Below are 20,839 nucleotides of genomic sequence, written 5' to 3'. Positions count from 1 at the left end.
CCCGATGCAGAAAGGCTGCATTTGGCCAGCGCACCTTTCTTAGAGTGGAAACTTAACTCCAACATCAGAGTTGGAGTTAAGTTTCCAATGCTACTGCGTTGGCACTTAAAACTGGGAAAAATGTAAAAACCAGTTTGCAAATAAATACTGACGTACCCGGGTAGGTGGCGGCAGTCACTGCCACTTAGCCAGATAAATATTGATTTATTTGGCTCTCTTGCTGCAGTTAACTGCTGCCACCTTAAAAACGATTTGGACAAATTACTGAAGGAAAAGTCCATAAACCATTATTAAAGTGGAGTTAAAGAAATCCACTTCTTTTCCCTGGAATATCCCCTTCAGATCCTGCCAGACCTGGATTGGCCACTGCTGGAAACAGGATACTGGGCTTGATGGACCTTGGTCTGACTCAGTATGGCAAATCTTTTGTACTTATGTACTTATCTGGCTAAGTGGCAGTGGGTGCTGCCGTTGTGATCTGCCTGTCAGGGATGCCTCCCCCCTTTCCTGTTTTAAAATGTGGATTTACTCTGTACTAAAGGTACATTTTACAGTTAATGTGCATTTTTTAACTCCTAATGCATTTGCATAGCATTAGCTTACTGCATTGGGGGTTTGAAAAAATGTAATCTCAACATTAAAAATGTGCACTGAAAACCAGTTGCACAGTTTCTTAATGCTCAGCTTATTGCATTGGCCTGTAAGTGAGCCAGCTGCCTGCACCATACTGACTTCTCTCTTCTCCTGCACTTGTGTATACAAATTAATTCATGTGTGTCTCTGTCCCTTTGTTTTAAAATTTGTAAGTGCGGGTTGGGGGAAAGGGGTGCCTTGCAGTGCTTCCCTAGCTCTTCTTTGCTGTATGAGTTCTCTCTGTGTCCGCACTGCCTAGTCAGTGGAGGTTGGTGTGGTACGCAATGGGGTGGATTTTAAAAGGTGCGCACCAGGAGCGAACAAAAGTACGCAGGATTTAATAAGATACGCGCGTAGCCACGCGTATCTTTTAAAATCCGGGGTCGGCGCGCGCAAGGGGGTGCACATTTGTGCGACCTGCGCGCGTCGAGCCCAGCGCACGCTGCCTGTTCCCTCCGAGGCCGCTCCGATTTCGGAGAGACCTCGGAGGGAACTTTCCTTCGCCCTCCCCCCACCTTCGCCTCCCTTCCCCTACCTAACCCACCCCCCCAGCCCTATCTAAACCCCCCCCACACACCTATCTAAAAACCCCCCACACCTTTGTCGGCAAAGTTACGCCTGCTGAAAGCAGGCGTAACTTTGCGCGCGCCGGCCGGCAGCCCTGGTCCGGAGGCCTCGACCACGCCCCCGGGCCGGCGCCATGCCCCCGGGCCCGCCCCCGAAATGCTGCGGCACGCCTCCGAAACGCCGCCTCGTTTCGGGAACGCCCCCAGACACGCCCCCTCCTGCCCCTTTTCGAAAGCCCCGGGACTTACGCGCATCCCGGGGCTTTACGTGCGCCAGCGGCCTATGCAGAATAGGCCGCTGGCGCACGAGGGCCCTGCGAGCGTAAATCCGGAAGGATTTACGCACGAGGGCCCTGCGAGCGTAAATCCGGAAGGATTTACGCGCGCAGGCCTTTTAAAATCCACCCCAGAGCATGCAGGGGGGCCTAATTTTTAAATTGTACGTGTGGCAATGAGCTCAGGCCTCTCCCAGTTCCCTCTCAGACCGCTCCAATTAAGGAGCGGTCTGAGAGGGAACTTCCCTACACCCCTACCTAATCTCCCTTCCCCTTCCCCTCTCCTCCCCACCCCCTAAACCTAACCTTCCTTACCTTGTGTTTTTATTTTGTAAGTTGCTGCTCCTCCGGAGCAGAAGCTACTTGTGCGCATCAGCCGACTGCCTCCAACCCTGCCCCTCCCCACCCCCTGGACCGCCCCTTTCTCTGGGCCCGGCGTAACAGGGGATACGTGCGTGGCTGGGCCTCTTTGAAAATGTACGCGGCACGCGCAAGGCCTGGCCACACGTGTAGCCCCCGTTTTTTACGCGCGTGACCCATTTAAAATTTACTCAGATATTTTTGTTAACGCAGATGTGCCTTGGGCTTCAAACATTTGGGAAAAACTGAGGGAGGTGATGTGTGTGGGGGGCGGGGGGGTGGAAGCTGGCATTGGTTTGGGCAATGGTAATTTCTTTACTCATCTACCCAGGTGGTAGATAACCAGAGAGAAATATCCGGGCAGTCAGTCTTTATTTTCTGTCATATTCTATGTTACTATGTTACCAGCCCTTATAAATAGCTAGGGTCCTTTGTTTTTAGTTTTTATTTTATTTTTCCTAGAAATTTCAATGTTATAACAAAAAGAAATCTGTGGGGAAATGACTTTGTTATAACAGACAGGAGAAAAATCAGTGGAAAAAATAATTTTCTCTGAATTTTATTTTTTTTTTTTGTTATAACACTGAAATTCCCAGGAAAAAAATAAAATAAAAACTGGAAATGAAGGTCTCTATAAATAGCAATATTACCTGCATTATCTAACTACCGAAATACCGTAACAAGGTTAATTTCATTCTGGACCTGAGTTATTAAGGCTTCTTCCTCATTCTGTGTCTATTGGAAAAATATATTTTTGCCTTAGTAATGGCATCACAGAGTGAGAGGTAAAAACAGATGAGGCTTTGCAGTCCAATCCTAGTGATGAATTGAATGCTGACATGTGCAGAAGTAGATCTGTTAGATTCCTGGCCCTGGATTCTAGGACCCTGCATAGGTTCCAGCCCTGCTGCCGCCCTGTTATTGTATTCGATATTACCTTTCACAGTTCCACTTCTCACCATATCAAGCACACAAAGAATCAGGCTTTCCAAACCTCATCACTAGTTAATGAGAAGTACTGTCTTATTGTTCTGTTGGGATATAGAGGGTGGCAACATTAAAAATAAATACCCAGACTATCAATTTTTGCACAGCTGTTCAGTCTTGGGGTTTTTTATTGTTTTGATTGATCCTTAACTTTAGAAAGTACATTGTACACAAAATGCATTTAATATGGACAAAGATTTAATTGTGCTATGTTTGACACCTGTACTAATGAGACCAGCAAAAAAAAAAAAAAAAAAAAACCCCACAAAGGGCAATGAAAACCAGATCACTGAGTTTTCCCTAGAAAATACGTCGGCTTCATATTAGCCATATGTACATGACTTCTTAATTTCTTTGTGACCATAGGGCTGCAGTTAGTTACATGTAGAGGTTCCAGCCATGAGCCATCAGTCTGGGGGAGGGGAAGAATTATCAGAGGGTTGCTTCAGTATTTTTCAATGAGAAATACACTAGAGCAAAACCTAAGAAATGTTTACACCCTGGCTCAAAACTCTGATGAAGTCTCTCACTTCCAACAGTTTATGTAATACTGATTTCCCTCCTCCTTAAACCTGACCCAGCAATAGGTTAACACAGTACTAACAGGGTGGGGAATTTTTATACGGTTTTATTACGTCATTACAGCTGAGAGTCACCTGTAAACCACTACCAGAGTGTTTCTCTACGCCTCCCTCGGCCTCTTCCAAACAATATTTGTCTGTGAAACATGAAAACAAAAATTTAAGCTGCATGTATTATTTTGTCCTCTAGTTTTGCACAAGGTGGCAGACCTGGCCCACAGACTCCGGGTTGCTCTTGGTGTCTTGTGTAGCGTGGTGGAGATAGTGTGTGATAGGGAGGGAGAGGGAGGGTGAGAGGAAAGTAAGAATTGTGTCACTGCAGCACTCTGCAGCTGCTAGACTAGAACCACAGAGCAGGATAGAGTCTGCACTGACTTCCCTCCTTATCCCATCTGCATGCAAAATTATAGTCAGCAAGCCGAGTATGTCCTTGGCCCCGCAACCAGCACGCCACAGCCGTGCAGTAAACGGGCTTTTTAAACACAAACATAAACTATAGCTACATAACACGCGCACACATTGTTATGCCCAGATTCTTTTTCCAAATATCTTGCAATTCCAAATACTGTAGAAAAGTACACTTAAAGGTCACACTGCAGAACATACAAAATCCAGGAAGGTGAACACTGTGTATACATTATCCGTACTGTGGAAGCAGGCTCCACCTCCCCTGCTCCCCTCTCCCGCCTCCTCCCCCCCACACTCACACACTCTGTCCAGCTTAGCTATAGAAAACCAATTCCTTGTCTGTGTATATGGAAAGAAGGTGCTGTAATACCACATCTCAAGTATGGAACCCCAATGCAATGCTACAGATACCCATACTGTCCTTGGATAGATATACAGGACATGTGACTGCTGGCCCATATGAATTTTATTCCATTTCATATCTACCACTTACATCACTGAATAGAAAAAAAAAATCACAGAATCAGAAAGTAGAAGGCTGAGTTCCTTGTAGTCACTGATTTTCAGCCAGTTACACCGTTTATACCAAATTGGCTTGTTTCTTTCAAAAGTTTACATCCTCTGTCCATCTAGTATTCAGACAAGAAATTGTTGATGGAAGGTAACATTGATTAGAGTTTCTTTGGACTTCAGAAATCCAGAATTACTGTACAATTCTTGTTTGAAAAAACTTTCTTAGCATGACAAATTTGCAAGTGCCACCAAAGTAATATGTCATGCTATAATCCGGGAAAGAATTACGAACTACAGTAAAAGACATAATGAGGCCAAATCCTGGCTTCTGGTGCTGGTCCAGATTGTCTCGGCTCAGATTACATTTTTCACAATTCTGTTTATTACTTTCACATTAGACAGAGGTGAAGGTAAACAAAGAAGTTGTAGATGATGCCTTTTTATTGGATTAATGTAATATATTTGTGACTAACTAGTTAGTGTAGCATGAGCTATGGAAGATGTTGCCCAAATATACAAGCAAATCACAGTTTGTATTGTAAGGGTGGTAGGGTGGTGCTTTTGTTTCAAAAGCTGAAACTTTCTTGGCCTCAGACATTTGTACGTGATACCTAAGTAATACAGAAAAGGGTACATTTTCAAAGACTTACAGAAGAATATAAGAATTGCCATACTGGGTCAGACTGAGGGTCCAACAAGCCCAGTATCCCATTTCCAACAGTGACCAATCCAGGTCACAAGTACCCTGCAAGATCCCAAAAGGTCAATAGATCCCATGCTGCTCTCATGCAGTGATAAGTAGTGGCTACTCCATAAGTCTACTTGGTTACTATAAGTTTATGGATTTCTTCTCCAAAGCTTTTTTAAACCCAGCTATGCTAACTGCCTTAACCACATCCTCCAGCAATTAATTCCAGAGCTCAATTGTGCATTGAGTGAAAAATAATTTTCTCCATTTTGTTTTGAATGTGTTACTTACCAACTTCATGGAATATTCCCTAGTTACTGTATTTGTTGAAAGAGTAAATATCCGATTTACATTTACCCATTCAATTCCACTCTTGATTTTATAGACCTCTAGCAAATGCCCCCTCAGTCATCTCTTCTTCAAGCTGAACAGCCCTAACCTCTTTAGCCTCTCCTCATAGGAAAGCCGGTCCATCACCTTTATCATTTTGGTCACCCTTCTCTATAATTTTTCCAATGTAATTATATCTTTTTTGAGATGCAGTGACAAGAACTGCACACAGTACTCTACATGTGGCCTCACCATGGAGCAATACAGAGGCATTATGATATTTGCCATTTTTCCCGTCGATAGCAGGGCTGAATTAGCCATGCTGTCTGGGAGTGCTCCGGTGGTGAATAGGGCTCTGGTAAACCTTCTGGCGGGTCAGAGGGCATGCCCATGGAGGAATTTGGGGAGGATGAGGTGGTTTGTGAATCCAGGCTGCGTGGGAGAGCCGGAGATGGAAGGTCGGCTGCAGCAGGAGGTCTAGGAGCAGGTGATGAAGGTGGAGCACCTCTCATGTGCAAAATTCATAGAAAAGATGGGAAATCTTCTTCAAGTGGAGACAGGCAAAATTCCTGATCCCAGAGCTGAGATGCTGGGGATTCTTAAAATATTCGAGATGCCACCAGAACCAACGGCCTTACCTTCTCATTCCATCCTTGATGGGGTCCTGCACAAGATGTGGGAAGCCCCTTTTTCCACCACTGCCGCATCTCGTAAGACAGATTTAAAATACAGAATGAGAAGCTCAGGGGAGGAGTCCAAGATGGGCGCCTGAGAGGACGCTACTGCTCCTGCTCTGCACTTCAGTTTCCTTTAAAAGTTGCTTTTTTTTTAGCTTCTATCGGGAGAATGCCGCATAAAAGAAAGGGGAAAGTGAGAGTCTTTCCACCAGACTCACCTGGGCCCGCTGGGCAGAGATATATCACTCAGTATGCGGTTCCTAGCTCCGGATTGAGGGCTTCTAGCCCCGCAGGCGAGACGGGGAGAGGAGCCACGTTTTCGCCGGGTAAAGTGACCTTGAGCCCACCTGATCCCCGAGAGCTGCTGCGAATCTCTCCCCTCCGAGAAGTCTGTACAGCTGGGCTCCTAGATGGAGACGTTAATGGACAAGCACAGCGTGGTGGACTTACCGACCAAACGGCAGCAGGGACGGGCCCACCCCTCCAGATTGCATGGCGTGAGACTCCTGAGAAGGGGAGGTTTGAATGCAGGAGCCAAATCTCTGGAGACAACGGGAGAAGGACTGCATTTGGAGGAGGTAGGAGAGAACATCTTGGCTCCCCTGGAGATTGTTAAACCAGCGGTAATAATATTGGAGTCCCTGTGGGACTTAATGGCAGGGATGTCCCAAACATTTAGGGCACAGTCTTGATTGCTGGGAAAATTTGAAAAAAGGCTAGACTCTGTCAAAAAGGATCATTCAAAGTTACTACAAGAACATTCTAACGCTATACAAGTTTTGTCCGGTGATATTAAAGGAGTGCAAGATACAAAGAGCATTTTCATGAAAGATCGTACAACATCTTTGGGGAGACTTGAGTCAATAGAAAATTACTTAAGACATTTGAATGTGAGAATGCTGAATTTTCCGAAGATTATGGGTGAACCACCATTAGTGACATTCAAAAGATTTGTGACAGAGACTCTAAAATTTTCTATGGAATTGGTTCCTTCGGTGAAAAAAATTTTGTTCTTACCAACAAGAAGGAGTCCCCCCCAGACACCATTGATTGGAGCCAGGGATGATTTTGCAAATTTAACAGATTATCTGGAGAACTCTAGTATGGAAGTCGCTGAGCGTGCAGTCCTCTTTATTTCCTTTTTCTCTGAGTATGTGTTATTGCTCACCCCGCCAGGAGGGCGGAGTTAGCAATCTGTTAGGTTCCAGCTCCTCTGGGAGGAGGAGTTAGCAAACTGTTGTGGCTCAACCTGCCAGGAGGGTGGCGTTAGCAGTCTGTATCGACCAGCTCCTCCGAGGGGAGGAGTTGGCGGTCTGATATGGCTAATCCCGCCAGGAGGGCAGAGTTGGCAACCTGGTATGCGCTGGTTCCTCTAGAATGAAAGAGCTAGCACTCTGTTATAATTCTGCTTTGGAGTTGAGCAATCTGAGACAGATCTGCTAGGGAGTTAGCACTTAATATAATCTCTGTACTGAAGTAGCAATCTGTTATGGATCTGTTCCCTTGAAGAAGGAGTAACAGTGATGATACTCCATAGACAGAATTAGTGAACTAATGTGGGTTGACTCCCACAGAGTGGTAGATGATATAATACCGCTCTATTAGTGTAAGGAATGAACACTTAGTAGAAATGGTGAATCCCTGGGCCGATGGCAGATGACAGCACCCTCAAGAGGAGATCCTGAGAGGAACCACTGGCTAGGCTGGAGTATTGAGACAAAGACAGATAGTTCTTTATTAGACAGGAAGTAGAACCACCAGAGGTGGCAGTGGTGAGCTGATGTGCCCGGCAGGGCTGAAGTCCCTCAGATACTGGAACTGCGATCTCTGAGTTGCTGAGCTGTAGAGAGAGACTATAGGTAGCGAGTAGACGGGGTATGCTGGATACATAACCAGTAGTAGATGATACACTTACAATGGTAGATGTCTGTAAGGTCCTCTTATGCAAGAGAGAGTCTTCAGTATTCAGGAACAGGAGCCACAGGCCAGTACTGGTTCCTGTAAACAGTCTGAAATAGTAACTCACAATAACTGTGTATGAGATGGCTTCTAGAATAGAAGAGAGTTTAGGAGAGTTGAGGAACATAGGCCCTCATGGAGCGAGTACTGGTTCCTATCTGCAATCTGTAATAGCAATCCATAAGATATAGGTATGCGATATCTTCTGAGAAAGAAGAGAGTTTGTGAAGGGTTTTAGGAACATGGGCCCTCGTGGAGCGAGTACCGGTTCCTATCTGCAATCTGCAATAACTCATGATCTCCGTACCTGCGATACCGTCTTAGACAGAAGAGAGTTTTTGGGATTAGGAGCCTAGGCCCTCGTGGAGCAAGTACCGGTTCCTATCTGAATAGAACTCACAGTGTTCACGTCTGCAATCGCTTCCAGGCAATAGGAGTCTTCTGAGTCTTCAGGAATGTAGGCCCTCGTGGAGCGAGTACCGGATTCCATCCTGTATCTGAAATCAAGAAGAGAGAGAGTGGGGCCCCGAGGAGTGGGTACCCCTAGGTAAGTTTGTAGAGGCAGAGCAGCGGAAAAAGAATTCTTGCTAACTCGATTCGTAGTTGCAAGCAAAGACCTTTTATGTTGGAAGCAGATGACATCACTACGGGGGAACGCCCCCGAGGTTCGCGCCCTTGCCGGTACAAGTCTGGAGCGTGCGCCCTTATGTCATCAGGAACATGACGGATCTGTAGCGTCAAGCCAGCCCGGGGACTCCGGGACACAGAGGCAGAGAGAAGCCGCGGCAGCATCTGTCCGTCAGAGCCGAAGGGAAACGCTACAAAGGTAGAGAGGGTGGAGCGAGGGCAAGAACAGGCACGAACGCAACAGTATGACATGAGTCAGTTGATGAAAGCATATTTCAAGAAGTTAAATGATCTCTTTATGGGAGGTCTGGTACATGTTTATCCAGATCTCTCAAGAACTACTCAACAACGCAAGAAATCTTTTTTGTTGATGTGGCCTGAAACTTTGTTTAAAGGCGTGAGTTTTCTTCTACGGTACCCATGCAAATGCATAATAAAATTATCTGGAAATACATATATTTTCTTTTTTCCAGAACAATTGAGACAGTTTCTAAATGGGAGAGTATAGAGCTGCAATTTGAGGGATTTGACAAATTAATGTAAAGGAGTACCAGGCAATAACGTTCATTTTTATTATTGCTGTTCCTTATAAGTCTCCTCTGATTTTCTTTCTCCTCCCCCCCCCACCCCCATTTCCAATGAATAAAAAGAAATAGCTGAAGTTATATAAAGACAGCTATATATACATGAATGTATGTAATATGTTTCTTTAGAGATACTTTTCTTTGTTACATTGCAAATAAGTTCTTTGTATTTTTTTTTAAACTGATAAATTAAAAATTAAAAAAAATTAAAAATACATAATGAGAAATTCTGCCATTTATGACTCCACTCAACTTCCCCACAACTCCATCGTAGTTGAGTCTGCACTAGCAAAAGCAAAGCGCTCCAAGCTCCATGCAAACGCACCCCCAGGACGGGATCACAAATGCATGTATGATTTTGGATGAAGAGTTTACCATTCAGCAATGTTGTCTACAAAAATATAACATCATCAGTTTTACACGACACAATATCTATATGAGTGTCTCCAAAGACTGCGCCCTGTTTGTCTGGCTGAGGATAACACCCTCCCACAGGCCTTCCTAGATATAGAAGAAGGTCTCCACCACTTACTTTGATCAGTCTATGAGCCATTTGAGTCTTCTGAAAGAGCTTCTTCAACTGCCATAGCAGCCAGGCATTTTGCTTGGCTAAAGGCGAATGCAATTTGTGATGATGTTCACAAAACGTTGGCAGATATTCCATGTATGGGGGATAACTTGTTTGGTGACAAGTTCGGAGAAACAGTGTCCCATCTAAAGAAGCAGAGCACGGCAGTACTTTCTCTCACCACCCCCTCTGACACTCAGGCCCTCGAAAATTCTATCCATCCTATCGCAGAAGGTCCTATCCAAGAAAACCCTCTAGACCGTTTATACCTTACAGGTCTCAGCACTATGGTCAGCCAAGACCTTCTTCACAACACTATCAATCAAGGGGCAGGCCATGTCAACAGCAACAACCTAAACAGGTGGCTGCAGCTCCACAAAAGCAACCACCTGCTTTTTGAGTGCCAGAGAACCACCCCCACCAGCATTCATAGGAGGACGTCTGCGCTACTTTTACACCAACTGGGAGTCCATCACCACAGATCAATGGGTACTCAACATAATCAAGGAAGGTTATCACCTCAACTTCTTGACCCTTCCATCCCTTCTCCATATACTTCCTCTTCGGAATACATCTTCCCACTTATCATCCCTCAATGCAGAAATTACGAATCTGCTGATTCAGAAATCTATTCAATCAATCCCTCTTCAACAACAAAATCAGGGATTCTATTCCCAATACTTCCTCATCCCAAAGAAGTCGGGGGGTCTCCGCCCCATACTGGATTTTACGAAACCTCAACAAACATATCCAGAAAGAGAAGTTAAAGATGACCTCTCTCAAGAACATTGTTACGGTTACCAGACGGATATAGTGGAACCACAGTTTAGACCGCTTACCTAGTGTAGTAGTCTTCGGGACGCTGGGGATTAGTGCAGGCACCGGACGGCAGTCCGGGTCAGGACAGGCGGTAAGCAGAGTAATCCAAGGCACAGTCCGGGTCGAGGCAGGCAGCAGGCAATCAGGAATCACAGCAAATAATCCAACAGGGCAGGCAGCAGGCAGAATATCCAAGGCACAGTCCGGGTCGAGGCAGGCAGCGAGCAATCAGAACCACAGCAGATAATCCAACAGGGCAGGCAGCAGGCAGAATATCCAAGGCACAGTCCGGGTCGAGGCAGGCAGCGAGCAAACAGAACCACAGCAGATAATCCAACAGGGCAGGCAGCAGGCAGAATATCCAAGGCACAGTCCGGGTCGAGGCAGGCAGCGAGCAAACAGAACCACAGCAGATAATCCAACAGGGCAGGCAGCAGGCAGAATATCCAAGACACAGTCCGGGTCGAGGCAGGCAGCGAGCAAACAGAACCACAGCAGATAATCCAACAGGGCAGGCAGCAGGCAGAATATCCAAGGCACAGTCCGGGTCTAGTCAGGAAGCGAGCAAAACAATATCCAGCGAAAGCTCAAAGACAATCGTGGCCGAAGCAGGAAACAGGAGAACTGCACTCCTTTAAATAGTTCCAATCTCCCGCGCAAAGGGACTCCGTCGGCGTCTGACGTCAGGGGGCGTGGCCAGGATCCGAATCGCGCGGGACTCCCCTCGCCGTCGCGCGATTTCAGCAAGCCAAAATGGCGGGTCCCCCCAGCACTATCGAACCCGCGCTGCCGATGTCGCGGAAGCTGCCCGAGTGCGCCCCGGACCCCGGACGGACCCTGCCTCGCGCCGTGCTGCTCCGGATCGCGTGAGTGCCGTAACAGTACCCCCCCCGCAAGCCCCCCCCCTCCGCCCCGGAGGACCAGGCTTGGAGGGATAACGACGATGAAAGGCCCGGAGTAACCGAGGGGCCCGTATATTACCAGAAGGCTCCCACGTGTTTTCTTCCGGGCCAAAGTGCTTCCAAGAGAGGAGGTATTGGAGCCGCCCACGCACACGTCGGGAATCCAAGATAGCCTGAACTTCGTAGCGATCATCCTCAGGCAGAACTGGGAGCGTGGGCTTTTGCAGACGATGAGGCCAGGACAGTACGGCAGGTTTCAAGAGGGAGACATGGAATGCGTTATGAATCCGTAAAGAGGACGGGAGACAAAGCTGATAAGTAACCGGGTTAAGCCGCCGCTGGACGGGGAAGGGTCCAATGAAACGCGGAGCAAACTTAGCAGAGGGCAAGCGCAAGCGAAGATGACGAGTACTCAACCAGACGAGGTCCCCACACCGGAGGGCAGGAGCCGGAGACCGCTGCTTGTCAGCCTGGCGCTTCATGGCAGCGGCGTGTTTAGTCAACAAGGCATGAGTTGCAGTCCACAACCGGGACATGGAGGCGACGGTAGTGTTGACTGCCGGACAATTAGAGGACGGACGAACAGGCAAAGGGAAGTTCGGATGCCGGCCATACACCAGGAAGAACGGAGAACAACCAGAAGCATGATGGACAAGGTTGTTATGGGAAATCTCAGCCCAAACCAACAGGGAAGCCCAATCGTCCTGCCGCTGATTCACGTAGGCCCGGAGAAATGCCTTCACCGATTGATTAGTCCGCTCCGTAAGTCCATTGGATTGAGGATGATAGGCGGAGGAAAACGCAAGTTTTACCCGTAAAAGTTTACAAAGATTAGTCCAGAACTGCGCCGTGAACTGGACACCCCGGTCGGAGACAATATCGAGAGGGAGTCCATGGAGGCGGAAGACATGGTGCAAGAAAAGACGAGCCAGTTCAGGAGCGGAGGGCAACCCAGGAAGAGGAATGAAATGCGCCATCCGGGAAAAACGATCCACCACCACCCAGATGACAGTATGCCCTGCGGAGGGAGGAAGATCAGTAATAAAGTCCGTGGCAATATGGGTCCACGGAGCCGAGGGAGTCAGACGAACCCGATCAATCTGCATTGGCTCATCTGTATCTGTTGACATCTGGCCAGATGCTGGAACAACCATCGGTTGCTGAAATGTTGGAGCCAAACGAAAATTTCTCCGAGTGGCGGCTCGCTCTCTAGTTCTCTCCTGGAAACGTAAGTCCAAGCGAATGGCGAGTCGAATCAAACCCTCCAAGGTCTCTGGAGGATCTCTACCAGCCATCTGATCCTTAATATTCTCCGCCAGGCCTTGACGGAAGATGGCAGTCAGACTTTCCTCGCCCCAAGCAAGTTCAGTGGCTAAGGTGCGGAAATGAACGGCGTATTCCCCAACGGTTCGGGAGCCTTGCTTTATCTGAAGGATATCATTAGCTGCAGAGGACGAGCGTCCTGGCTCATCGAATATTAGGCGAAATTCTTTAAGGAACCGATCTAAAGAATTGAGGATAGGATCATCTCGTTCCCATAGAGGGGAAGCCCAGGCTAAGGCCGGACCCTCTAACAAGGAGAGGATAAAAGTAGTCCTTGTCTTATCGTTGGGAAACGAGGCAGGTTGCAGAGAGAAATGCATTCTGCATTGATTAATAAATCCTCGACACAATGCCGCAGTTCCGTTGAAACGAGGCGGTGGTGGTACCCTGACAGGGGTAGGGGTCACCACTGCGCTAGGTGCAGGTCCCGTTGGTAGGTGGGCTAAGGCATCCATACGTGCGACCAGTCGGTCCAGGACCCCTGTAACTTGATCCAGGACCCCCTGCTGTTGTTGGATTTTATTAGCCATTCCAGGAATGGCTTGTAAGGCGGTCAAATCCACAGGCTCCATGGCTTCGGCCAACTGTTACGGTTACCAGACGGATATAGTGGAACCACAGTTTAGACCGCTTACCTAGTGTAGTAGTCTTCGGGACGCTGGGGATTAGTGCAGGCACCGGACGGCAGTCCGGGTCAGGACAGGCGGTAAGCAGAGTAATCCAAGGCACAGTCCGGGTCGAGGCAGGCAGCAGGCAATCAGGAATCACAGCAAATAATCCAACAGGGCAGGCAGCAGGCAGAATATCCAAGGCACAGTCCGGGTCGAGGCAGGCAGCGAGCAATCAGAACCACAGCAGATAATCCAACAGGGCAGGCAGCAGGCAGAATATCCAAGGCACAGTCCGGGTCGAGGCAGGCAGCGAGCAAACAGAACCACAGCAGATAATCCAACAGGGCAGGCAGCAGGCAGAATATCCAAGGCACAGTCCGGGTCGAGGCAGGCAGCGAGCAAACAGAACCACAGCAGATAATCCAACAGGGCAGGCAGCAGGCAGAATATCCAAGACACAGTCCGGGTCGAGGCAGGCAGCGAGCAAACAGAACCACAGCAGATAATCCAACAGGGCAGGCAGCAGGCAGAATATCCAAGGCACAGTCCGGGTCTAGTCAGGAAGCGAGCAAAACAATATCCAGCGAAAGCTCAAAGACAATCGTGGCCGAAGCAGGAAACAGGAGAACTGCACTCCTTTAAATAGTTCCAATCTCCCGCGCAAAGGGACTCCGTCGGCGTCTGACGTCAGGGGGCGTGGCCAGGATCCGAATCGCGCGGGACTCCCCTCGCCGTCGCGCGATTTCAGCAAGCCAAAATGGCGGGTCCCCCCAGCACTATCGAACCCGCGCTGCCGATGTCGCGGAAGCTGCCCGAGTGCGCCCCGGACCCCGGACGGACCCTGCCTCGCGCCGTGCTGCTCCGGATCGCGTGAGTGCCGTAACAAACATCTTACCGCTGTTACAGCCCAATGATTGGCTATGCTCTATCGACCTGAAGGATGCGTACTCCCATATACCCATGCACCCATCTTTGTGGCGCTACCTTTGTTTTCAAGTTCAGAACATGCATTACCAATACAAAGTTCCGCCGTTTGGCCTGTCCTCAGCCCCAAGAGTATTCACGAAATGTTTAGCAGTGGTGGTGGCTCATCTCAGACAACTATCGATCCAATAGTCCCTTATCTAGACGACTGGTTGCTAGTAGCATCGGATCCAAATACGCTACAAGCACACACGGTACGCATGATCAACTGTCTCCAGACACTGGGGTTTCTCATCAATTATGAGAAATCACACCTACAACCTACGCAAATTCTGCAATTCATAGGAGCTCTCATCAATAGAGAGCCTACCTTCCTCGGGACAGGATGTAGATGCTTTCCGGCCTAGCACACAATTTATACAGCCAAAATCAAGCATCGGCACGCCAAGTTCTTCAACTTTTGGGCCACATGGCAGCAGCCATCCATGTAGTTCCCCACACGGGACTGCAAATGCGCCGCTTGCAATGGGGCCTCAAATCTCAATGGTCACAGTTCCTGCAGCCCCTCAACTCCAGAATTCAACTCACCAAACCAATGAAAGCAGACTTACAGTGGTGGCTCTCTCCCAGCAACCTATCCTCAGGAGCTTCCTTCAGGTTGCCCCCTCATCAGCTAACGCTCACAACGGATGCCTCCAGGAAAGGTTGGGGAGCCCACCTCGACGACCTCAAAACTCAGGGACTTTGGTCTCCACAAGAATCCACGTACCAAATCAATCTCCTAGAGTTACGCGCAATCTGGAGGGTGCTTCAGACCTTCTTTACTCAAGTCCAAGGAAAACATCTCATGGTGTACACCGACAACCAAGTCGCCATGTTTTACATAAACAAAGAAGGAGGGTCCGGTTCATGGACACTGTTGAGAAGCATTTCGAATACTCCAATGGGCGAGTACAGCCCAGGTATCCCTCCAGGCCACTTACCTTCCGGGTCTGGACAGCTTAACGGCGGACCGCTTAAGCAGGGTTTTTCACCCACACGAATGGACTTTAAATCGGGATGTGGCCCTCACCATTTTCCAAAAATGGGGCTTCCCAACAATCGAACTCTTTGCCACGGAAAGCAACTGTCAGAGGCAAATCTTTTGCTCCATCTACCCCCAGCAAACTTCAATACGCCCCGGATGCCTTCCTCAACCCATTGACGACGGGCTTACTGTATGCCTATGCTCCCATTCCGTTGATATCAAGGACAATTCAGAAATGCATTCAAGACATAGCGGATATGATCCTCATAGCTCCAGCATGGCCGAGAAAACCATGGTATGCGTATTTCATGTGACTTTCCATATTCCTACCAATTCCGCTGGAGAACCATCTGCGACTGTTAACACAGGAAGGAGGCTATCTCCTCTATCCAATGCATCAATCCCTCCATCTCATGGCGTGGAGATTGAAAGGCAAATATTAAACCACCTGGGCCTACCTTTGCAGGAAGAAGATATCCTTATCGCATCCAGGAAGCCTTCCACCAGATGTAACTATGCTGGCAAATGGCATCGCTATCAGACATGGTGTAAGTCACGGAACCTAGATCTGTTCTCCTTCACCGCCATCCAACTACTGGAGTATCTTCATACGCTTTACCAAGCGGGTTTGGCCACTATGTCAATTTGAGTACATATCAGCGCTATTACAGCTTTTCATCACTCTCATAATGGCCTGCCCATCTCTAACCATCCTTTGATCTCCAAATTCATAAAGGGTATGCTTCGCCTCAGACCACTAGTGACAAAGTCACCTGTACCATGGGACCTGAACATTGTCTTGGAGCAGCTAATGCTGCCTCCCTTTGAACCCTTAGACACAAGTCATATTAAATACCTGACATGGAAAACAGTATTCCTGGTGGCCATCACATCAGCTAGGAGAGTAAGTGAGTTACAAGCCTTAGTTCACTACTCTCCTTATTTAGAATTCTACCACGACAAAGTTACCCTTCGTCCTCATCCCACCTTCCTTCCCAAGGTGGTCTCTCCTTTTCATCTTAATCAAACCATTACTCTGCCCATTTTCATGCCAAAGCCTCATAACAATAATCGGTAAAAACTTCTCCACTCGCTGGACTGTAAACGGGCTCTGGCTTACTATAAACAAAGGACTCAATCTCACATAAGACCTTCTCAGCTCTTCCTTTCCTTTAATCCAAATGATCCTGGTCAACCAGTCTCTAAGAGAACCAATGCCAGTTGGTTATCACAATGCATTCTGTTTTGTTCCAACAAACGATCAATCAAACTTCACAAGAAGCCTCAGGCGCACCAAATACGCACCACTGCAGCATCAGTTGCCCACTTGAACACTTCCATTATTGGATATCTACAAAGCGGCAACTTGGTCCTCCATCCATATCTTCACATCACACTATTGCCTACAACAGCAAGTGACCTCCGATGCAGCGCTGGGCACAGCAGTCTTGTCGACTCTTCAAAACCGATGAGACTTTCTACTACTCTATGGGTTGCTGTCCTGTCCTTCAAGACTTACCAAATGGACACAACCCAGGAGCTTGGGACTCCCAGATAGCATGGCTAATTCAGCCCTGCTATCAACGGGAAAAAGCAAGTTTGCTTACCGTAAACGGTGTTTCCGTAGATAGCAGGATGAATTAGCCATGTGATCCCTCCCTCCTCCCTAGACAGTCCCACAAAGGACACTGAATTATTACCTCTCGCTTGGCTACAAAGAAACTGAGGAGAAGAGGGGAATTGAGCAGGAAGACAACCGCGCAGCCGCACAGAGCTCTGTGACTCACTGAGGAAACTCCGCCTACTTCAGGTCACGAGTGCTCCCAGACAGCATGGCTAATTCATCCTGCTATCTACGGAAACACCGTTTACGGTAAGCAAACTTGCTTTTATTCTCCATTCCTTTCCTAATAATTCCTAACATTCTGTTTGCTTTGTTGACTACTGCCCCACATTGAGCTGAGGATGTAAATGAATTGTCCACTATGATACCCAGATCCTTTTCCTGGGCGGTAACTCCAATAAGGACTCCATCTCCAAATCCCTGTCAGACATCATAAATTGCTCAATAACACAAGGTTCCTACCCAGTTGACCTAAAATTGGCCTCTCTCAAACCATTACTCAAGAAACCTAATCTAGATCCTAATGACCCAAACAACTACAGACCTATCGCCAACCTCCCCTTCATAGCTAAGATTATGGAGAAACTGGTGAACACCCGACTCTCAAACTACATTGAAGAAAATAACCTCCTATTCCCATCACAATACGGTTTCCGCAAAACACTAAGCACGGAGTCCCTCCTCATTTCCTTAACGGATCTCCTCATCCTGGGCCTCGATAAAGGGCAAGCCTTCTTACTGATCCTACTGGACCTATCTTCAGCCTTTGACACCGTCAATCATTCCTTACTCATTAACCAGTTAGCCTCCATAGGCATCTCAGGCTCAGCACTATCTTGGTTCATATCATTTCTCAGCAATAGAGGATACAAGGTCAAGATACAGAACAAAGAATCCTCTCTACACCCGTCGTCAGTAGGAGTCCCACAGGGGTCCTCCCTGTCTCCTACTTTATTTAACATTTACCTTATACCATTATGCCAACTTCTCACCGACCTCAACCTCAAACACTACCTTTACGCGGACGATATCCAGGTCCTGATACCCATTAAGGATTCCTTCGCTAAAACTCTGGCTTACTGGGATACATGCCTTCAAAAAATTAAACTCCTCCTCACCAGCCTAAACTTGGTATTAAACTCTGGCAAAACTGAACTCCTGCTCATCGCCTCAGAAAATAACACCATCACCTCTGCACAACAAGCCACGCCAAAAATCACACAAGTGAGAGACCTAGGAGTCCTAATTGATAATCGCCTGAATTTCAAAGCCACTATTAACAAAACCACCAAAGACTGTTTCTACAAACTACAAGTGCTGAAAAGAATTAGACCTCTTTTCCATGCCCAAGATTTTAGAACCATTCTACAAGCAATCATTTTTTCAAAATTAGACTATTGTAACACCATCCTACTCGGCCTTCCCGCTTCATACACTAAACCACTCCAGATGGTGCAAAATGCAGCTGCACGAATTCTGACAAATACCAGGAGAAGGGACCACATAACCCCCATACTAAAGAGCCTCCATTGGCTACCTATACACTTTAGAATAATATACAAGGCCATTCTCACCACATACAAAATCACCCACCAACTGGCTCCCATCGACCTACAGATCCCCCTCCGACTACACAATTCGTCAAGACCGACAAGAGATGCATACAAGGGATCGCTACAGGTACCACCGTCCAAATCTACCAGACACTGCACACTAAGAGACCGAGCTTTCTCTACAGCCATCCCACCGTTATGGAACTCCATCCCCTCAAATCTCAGAACAGAACCTTGCATCTCAACCTTCAAAAAAAGACTAAAGACCTGGATATTCTTACAAGCCTTCCCGGACGCCAACATAGACAACTAATCTCCAACTACAACTTGGTTATCCATTCTATTGTTTTACATATGTAAATTAATAACCTATCCTTTCTCTTCCTTCTCATCCTAGTTCTTATCACCCTGTTATATGTAACTGCCTTTTCAGCACCTTTGTTATAGTTATGTTTACTATGCACCCCTGTTTTATGTGAACCAGCATGATGTGACTGCTGTCTCGAATGCCGGTATATAAAAATTTGAAATAAATAAATAAATAAATAACCTAACATCATGTACCTACAATGTGAGATACTTTTCCCAATCTGCATCACTTTGCATTTGTTCACCTTAAATTTCATCTGTCATTTGAATGCCCAGTCTTCCAGTCTCGCAAAGGTCCTCATGCATTTTTTCACATTTTTTTCATATTTTTTCCGCTTCTGATTTAACTCTGAATAATTTTGTGTCGTCGGCAAATTTGATCACCTCACTCATTTTTTATTTATTTTAATTTAATTGTAGGCCGCCTATCCCAGAGCCATAGGTGGTGTACAGTAAAAATATATATAAAATCAAAATGAAACATGCAACTTCATGGACATACAGAAAAGCAGAGCATTTATAAATATATTAAAAAGCATTGATCTCAGTACAGTTCCACTGAGAAAACAGACCATTTAGTCTTACTCTCTGTGTCCTGTCTTTTAACCAGTTTGCAATCCACAAAAGGACATTGCCTGCTATCCCATGCCTTTTTAATTTTCTCAGGATTCTCGCATGGGACACTTTGTCAAATGCCTTCTGAAAATCCAATACATTATATCCACTGGTTCACCTTTATCCACGTGTTTATTAACTCCTTCAACAAAATATAGCATATTGGTGAGGCAAGATTTTATTGTGTAAATCCATACTGGCTGTGTCCCTTTAAATCATATCTTTCTATATGTTCTGTGATTATGTTCTTTAGAATATTTCCATGATTTTTCCTGGCACTAAAGTCAGACTCACTGGTCAGTAGTTTCCTGGATCATCCCTGGGGCCCTTTTTAAAGATCAGGATTATATGGGCCACTCTCCAGTCTTCGAGTACAATGAACAATTTTAATGATAGGTTACAAATTTCCAGTAATAGATCTGCAATTTCATTTTTTAGTTCTATTAGAACTTAGGTATATACCATCTGGTCCAGGAAATTTGCTACTTTTTAGTTTGTCAATCTGCCTTATTACATCTTCCAGCTTCATCATGATTTGTTTCAGTTCTTCTGAATCACCACCATTGAATACAGTTTCTGGCATGGTTATCTCCCCAACATCTTCTTCAGTAATCACCAAAGCAAAGAATTTATTTAGTCTTTCTGCGATGGCCCTTTTAACACCTTGATCATCCAACTGACTCCCTCACAGGCTTCCTGCTTCGGATATATTTTTAAAAGTTCATATTATGAGTTTTTGCCTCTATGGCCAGCTTTTTTTCAAATTCTCTTTTAACCCACCTTATCAATGTTCTATATCTAACATGCCAATGCTTATGCTTTTTCCTATTTTCTTCAGGTGGATCCTTTTTCCAATTTTTGATAGAAGTTCCTTTAGCTAAAATTGCCTCCTTCACCTCACTTTTAACCACACTGGCAGTCGTTTGACCTTCCTTCCACATTTTTTAATGCATGGAATGTATCTGGATTGGGCTTCTAAGACGGATTATTGTAGTTTCATTTTTTAAACAATGACCATGCCTGATGTAAACTCTTAACCTTTGTAGCTGCACTTTTCAGTTTTTTTCTATTTTCCTCATTTTATCAGTCTGCCTTTTGAAAATTTCATGCTAAAGCTGTAGATTTACTTCATGTCCTCCCTTTAGTGATTAAGTCAGATTTGATCGCACTATGATCACTGTTGCTGAGCAGCCCTATCACTGTTATCTCTCATATCAAATCCTTTGTTCCACAAAGAATTAGGTCTAAAAAGCTTCCCAACCAACTGCTCCATGATGCAGTCATTTATTATATCTAGAAACTTTACCTCCCTATTG

Source organism: Rhinatrema bivittatum, chromosome 8, assembly GCF_901001135.1.
Source record: "Rhinatrema bivittatum chromosome 8, aRhiBiv1.1, whole genome shotgun sequence".
Lineage (NCBI taxonomy): Eukaryota > Metazoa > Chordata > Amphibia > Gymnophiona > Rhinatrematidae > Rhinatrema > Rhinatrema bivittatum.
The sequence above is the reverse complement of the archived record's forward strand: the minus strand, read 5'-3'. Positions refer to the sequence as shown.